General features: G+C 40.9%; 1 long non-coding RNA gene across 1 annotated transcript; it reads right to left on the bottom strand.

Annotated features, from left to right (window-relative positions):
• Positions 1-1465: 1465 nt before the first annotated feature.
• On the bottom strand, positions 1466-2035 carry LOC140368363 (uncharacterized). The gene is made up of 3 exons (XR_011928155.1): positions 1979-2035; positions 1787-1906; positions 1466-1719 (listed from the first exon to the last, which is right to left on the bottom strand). It is a non-coding gene; the product is annotated as an uncharacterized lncRNA (long non-coding RNA).
• Between the last annotated feature and the right edge of the window lie 4689 nt (positions 2036-6724).

Here is a 6724-nt window from a genome sequence, read left to right as displayed (position 1 = left end):
ACACAAGCCTACCAGCATAGATTGATAGTCTATAAAAGAGTTTAAAGCAAGTTGAAACCTGGACCAAACCAACAAAGCGCCAGTAGTGCAGCGAGTAAAAAAAAAAACACACACACACACACAAAATAAAGAAAATAGTCTCAAGGCACCCTTGTATATGGTCCCTTATGTGAATCTGTGCCTCCCATGTTGCTGTCCTAACTTATTAGCTCTTGGGGTCACAGTTGCAGGTTAATTCCCCTGTTGTTCTCCGTCGGGTTGCACGCGGTTGTGGAATGGGGGCGTGAAGAGCACCCAGAGCTTCCTGTCTCCGTTCATTTCACCCTCAAAGAGTCACACTGTGGGCGACCTTTCACAAGCTGCACTCGCCAAGGCACCCAGCGCAGTACAACACCCGCCTGTCTGCTCCCACTGCACTCAATATTCCTCTGAAACTGTGACATGAGCTCAAAATGCGGGTGTGGAAATGCCCGTTGTTTATACTGTAAGCGCTCTGTAATTGTGGTCATGATTGGTTTAAATCGAACTATTGGCTATCTCTCAATTAGAGTTCTTCAAGCTAAAATTGTTCAAATATTTAAATTAGAACATTATATTATGATTAAATAGTCAGAGCTATCTTTAGATTAGACATTTAATGTAATGTAGTTCCTGACAAATCATTTTCTTATTTACAATTTTTTGCCAACGGCTCCAAACAGCTCCTTAAACTTATCTATCGTCCTGGAGACAAGCAGGTCATATCTGAGGAAAGGCGAGCCCACTCAAAGAGCGAATATATGTTTTTGAATGTCTGTATTTTTCTTTTTAAAACAAGCAAGGTAGACAAGCAAGTTTATTCATGGCTCCGAAGTGACGTGAGACACTCTACTGCCATTTTGAGGACAAAATCTGCATGCCGTCCTGTGGGCCCTGCCAACAAAATAATATGTATCTTCTGTAACACCCCCAAAGACTCCGTTTGTCACCAGAAATGGATTACTGTGGTCAGGAGGGACCAGTGGTGACAGTTAGTTAGCAGCTGGCTACATATTATTTTTTGGCTACATGCTAATAAACATTATTGCGGACAGTTTTAACAAGCCTAATTTCCAACTGTCCGGGTTTTATATTTTAGGATCAAAAAAAGTCCGTGCTCTTGAAAGCTTTGTGGGTTTGTCTGTTGCAGAAAGCTTATGTAAATGTCCAAAAAGGTTTGTTGTGGTGCGTTGTCGCTGCTTTTAAGGGACTCACCGCTGTAGATAAGTATCCAACCCCATTACGCCTGTCCTCTTGAACTATTAAACCTTTTCATTTTCAATTTGATGCACTTTATGCACATTATATTTCATAATTATTCAAGGCATGTGTGGCATTCTTGTGGTACTATAAATGTTTTAAACTAATTTAAATTAAATAAAAATAAAGAAAATAAAACCAACAACGCCACCGGGCTTACACCCGGAAAACTAACTAAAAGGACACACAGATTCGTTCTTGATTATACAGAGGCAGATTCCAGTTTCACATGTAATTTATTTAACAGGCTATTAATTTAATAAATACTTTAACACAGGCTTAGGTAACACAGTTCGTATCAGTTCTTTATGCGTGGATGTATAGTCTTTTAAGAGTCCAGTGGATCTGGACAACACAGGGCACAGACATCCATATCAACAGAGGGCAAGGCAAGGCAACGGCTCCAGCGCACACCGCCGCTCCAGAGAGTTTAGGTTACATCTGAAAAGAGACCTGGTTAACGCTAACCTGAACACTAGGCTACCGGCATATCACGCTCAGGACGTACCACGTTAGCTGCCCGGGACCACGCGTTGTGGGGCTATGACAGCGAGACCACAACAATCCTGAGTCAGCAGAGATCACATCGGAGCGTTAACAAAGCGGCGCCAGGTGACAGGCCACGGCACTAAACCACAGAAACCATTTTATGAGTAAAACTACACGATCGAATTGCATTAGCATAAGGGACAACTACTACCTGGAGAGCGGAGGTACGTGGAGCAACACCCAGACCCAGGAAGTGCGTAGGTCAGAGGATGAATGACAAAACGGAACAACATTTTATTGGCCAACGGCCCTAATGATTAGCCAATAGGAAGTGGCATGGTCTGCCCGCAGGCCATACTGCCACACATGGAAAGCTAAGTTTATTTATAGAGCACAATTCATGCATTAATACTTTACATAACAGCACAACAGAAACAATGAATTAACGTAACATTACAAACACCATAATAAAAAATGTATACTAAAAATATATATACAAATATTTAAAACCTTATTTCTTAGGCTTGACAAAAGGGAATGAAGGGATTGTGCTCAAAGCTAAATAAGTGCAATTTGGTGAAACGCTAGATCTTTGTTCGAGAGGGGCATGTGAATGTTGTGTTGAAGAAGACACTGGTATATGGCCTGTGAACAGCTGAAGGGGCTGGTGGTGGAAACCTGAGAATCTGAGGATCTCTTCTCCAAACAAGGAGTCGCAGTAACAGGTGACAGCAGCAGACCCAAGTACTTTCTATTCTCACCTCACTCTGCAGTTTAGATCTGATACCAACACAATATACAAGAGATAACGTGAAATAAACATCCTACCTAGATTTACACACTATATTTACATAAAGCATCTGGTTGGTACACCAGATGTGCAGAAAAGTATCTCAATAAAAGAGTGTTTAATACATTCGTAGTCTTTCTTTATTTAACCTGGATAGTTCCACTGAGATTCACAATCTCTTTTTCATGGGAATCCTGGAAAATATTGTTTTGTTAATTGCAACTTTGTGTGTGGAATAGAATTGTGTCTCATTGTATTCTGGAAAAACAATGTCTACACCGTCCAAACTGAGATTCGACCCTCATTAATTTGATGCTTGCCAGTCCTAGTCAAACCTATTTATGGGCCTACCTTTGTTTACCTCACAAATACAGCTGGCTTGAGCTGGGCCTTTTTGTAGTAAAGCATACATACAGTTCTATGGTTACTTTTGATTTCATTTGTATGTATGTATACAAAAGTCTTGGCAAGGCATTTATCCATAAAGATAAAGCATTACAGCAGTTTGGTGGAGTGTTGCTGACATGCAGGCTGGGTGTATGTGCCTTATTGCGTGTCCCATCTGTCTGCCTTTATCAGCACTTACCACTCCCTGGTCCCGGGACCCCCTCCCTCCTCCTCTTCCCCCTGTAGTCCACTCACTCCAGTCTTTGTGGCCCGGTCAGTCCCTCCCCACGCGCTGGCAGACGACCAGGGAGCTTCCACCCACTGCAACTGGTGGCATTGTTCACACGCATATGTGTGCAGTGGGCTGGCCGTCTACCAGGCATGTGATCACAGAGACCAGAGCATCTGCTGGCACCAGATACTCATCGCACACTCTGATTAAAATTCTGCTTGAATTCATTTCTGTTTACTGGCATACTGAACAAAACATTTGGTATTTGTGCAGATTAATTCTTTTGTTTATCAAAGAGCCAGTGTACTTGCTGTTAGTTGAAAGGTTGGATTTCTCATGTTTTAGCCACACTTTCCAAGTTTACTCAAGCATGTCATTTTATTACACCATATTTTTACTTTATATTTGTCTTTTGGACACATCAACTCTTCAACATGGACCAGATGTTACGTTCAAAGAGTTGCTTGGTTCATAAAGGTGCACTGTGTGACTTTTTGCCAAATGCTCATCTACATTGAGAGGTTATTGCTTTGTCTGGAATGTTCCACAATATGGTATAAAACGTAAACATCACCATGGAAACAACAAGTGATTACACCATACCATGTTACACGTCAGATCTGTGGAGAAGCCACCCCACACACAGTAGAACCTATGTTTTTCACACCAGTAATTGAATACATGCAAGATAGAAGTTTAATGACATACTGTGGGAACATTCCAGACAAACCAATAACATCTCCATGGAGACGTTAGCGTGTGATGGAACCAACACCACAAAAGTTAGTGCACCTTTGTAATATTTTCTTCTCATTTGAGTCTCTTGAGTAATATTTGTGGCAAGTGAATGTACCTCCTCAGCGTGTTTATGTTTTTACTGGTTGGTCAACTCCAGCGCTATAAGACAGATAAAGTATAAAGTAGATAAAGTATAAAGTAAGCCGGGCTCACAGGGGAGATAAACAGTGCCGTGGATGACATCAAAGTCGTCCTTGCAGCGAGTGATGTGGGAGGAAGGTGTTGTGTTTCTGTTTGAGCTGGTTTGTTGGCAGCATAAACTATGCAGGGCGTTGTAGTTGGTGCAGAGTCAAGGTTGATAACATAAATAAGAAGTGAATAGAACATCTGATAACTTCGCTTGGCTGCCCGAACTTCCCGAGAACAATAGTGATTATGTTTACAGAAATGACGCGGTAGCTTAGTCCCTTTTGCCACAATTACAGGCACGCGGCGCAATTATTCTGTTTGTGACAACGAGGCTCTTCACGTCACGCAGCTCCTTCTTCCTATTTAGAGCGACTGTAAACACCATTTACCAATTAAACAGAGCATCTCCCTCGGCACATGGCGTCAATAGCTCACGGCTGCAAACACTTCACCAAGGCACTACATGTCCTGTGTGTGTTTACAGAAATGGGGTTGAGACATACCATTAAAATCAGATGCACTTTTGGATATGCTCCAAAAAATAAAATCAAACGATCAAAGCCTTCGCTCCCATTCAATAAGTTGTCAAACCACAACTCAGAGCCAGCAGCCATATTTAACTACATTCGTGAACGCTTTTATAGCAGTTGCGTTTTGAACTCTGAACTGAAACATGTCAATTTTGCGCACTTAAGATCAAAGTTGTTTGACGTGATAGGGATCTTTTCTTTAAGTGGCTGTACTGTTTCAGAGGACCCAGATCTGATCTCGCTCTCTCTTCTGCACAGTCCTTTAATTTTTTTTTAATTTTTTTATACATTTGAGGTTTTGTGTCTCCAAATAATTATCTAATTTAAACTCGACGGTATTAGAGGTAAAGTTCCAGTTCCAGTGGAGCATGTCATGTCACAGAAGCATCATGTACTCTTAAATTATGTACATCCAATTTGCCTATGAATGTTTTTTAGTGTCAGTTATTCTGATCGACTGAAAGCAATAGTTCCTCTGTTTTATTCAATGTACCAAGTGAATAGTTGCTGTGACTTCATGTTCATTTTTTCCAACACCACTATACTACATTTATATACTTATTTCCCCAAGTTAAAAGAAAAGCCTTGTTGTTGTTTTTTTGCTTGTTGCTTTTGAATGCTTTATAAAAGGAAAGACTCAATTTAACAGTGAATTATCAAAGACTTAAAGGTCCAAAGCAAGAGCAGAGGGAGACAAAAGGTGCTTGTCTTCCTGAAAGGTCAGTACTTCTTTGCAGGGATTGGAGCGGCTTTTCACAGAATTATGCTCCTTATTGTTCCTGGTCACTGATGCACATGAGGGTTCAAAAACAACTACTGCTGTGTGGAAGAGGCAGGCTCTAGCCCAGAACTGGTGCATGCTGGGATACACAGAGGAGAGGCTTTCTGACAGGCAGGTTCACATAGACGGAGTGCTGTAACGATTAAAGCACCTGGAACGCGCTGCAGATTTATAAAGGTATTAGGAGGTATAACAACACATTATACAGTATAATGCAGGTTATGGAAACGTGTGTTTGCATGTAGTTTGCGTGTGTTCTTTTCTAATGTAAAGCCCATGCAAAACACTGTACACTGTTTACGTCTACACACTAAAATCCACTGTTTTGTCTGATTTCTGCAGAGAATCGGTCAACCATTGTTGTCCCAGTCGACATGCAGACCAAAAAGAGCAGTCAGCGCAGATATCGGGCCATTCAACGCCAACCGCTTTTCTGTGGCTTCATGCAGACTTTATATAAAAGGTTACCAACGAAGCACAAAATGACCTATAATAATAATATTTTAATTAGTGTAATCATTCATTAGTGTAATCATAGTTTAATTAGTGCAGCTCTACTAATATTCTCTTGGAAAGGTTTCAGTTCTTAGTTTGTTGTTGATTTCTTAGAATCCATTATGTTTGACCTGTATGCTAATTGCAAATGCCAATCATTGACTAGCGTTTTCTGTAAGACTCGTTGCAATGAAGACAAATCGGTGGTTTAAAATGCAGTTGTAGGTTTAATTTGTGGTTGTAGGAATATTAGCGCCACGCTTAACAGTAAAGATTAGGACAGTTCTGATATTTGAGCATTCACATTTGTTTAGATTAGTGACTAGAACAAATATGGCTGCAGGTGGAGTGTAGTGGAGTCACGTATCTGGCATGAACCGGTGCTAATGACTACCTTAGGTGTGTCTTTTAGCTTTGGTGTTAAAACATTGTAGCTAAAATTGCAAATCAAAGCTGCTAACTTACATCCACACTTATGCAAATATAGATGTGTGACAACTGATTTACTTCAAGCAGCTGTATGGTTTTCCTGGCGAACATGACAGCGTATTGACTGCTCCACCTCCTCACGATATACGAGTGGAGACAGGTTATGTAGAGCGTCACTGTCAATGTTAATTTATCACTATCGGTGATACGTCGTGATTATGTAACTCTTTCATATCAGAACCAACACTGCCTCAACAGTTTCCGCTACAACGGCTTTAGGAGAAGATGAAACTATCCACTGATATACCACTGCAGATGGACAGTGACCAGATTGGGAACACAAAGAGGTGTTGTTTTGGGATCTATTTGCTGTTCAAACACACAAT

The sequence above is a fragment of the Eucyclogobius newberryi genome, unplaced genomic scaffold (assembly GCF_026437365.1).
Source record: "Eucyclogobius newberryi isolate DKJ021-1_F unplaced genomic scaffold, fEucNew1.0.hap1 SCAF_2, whole genome shotgun sequence".
Taxonomy (NCBI): Eukaryota; Metazoa; Chordata; class Actinopteri; order Gobiiformes; family Gobiidae; genus Eucyclogobius; species Eucyclogobius newberryi.
This window is presented reverse-complemented; position numbering and strand designations above follow the sequence as displayed.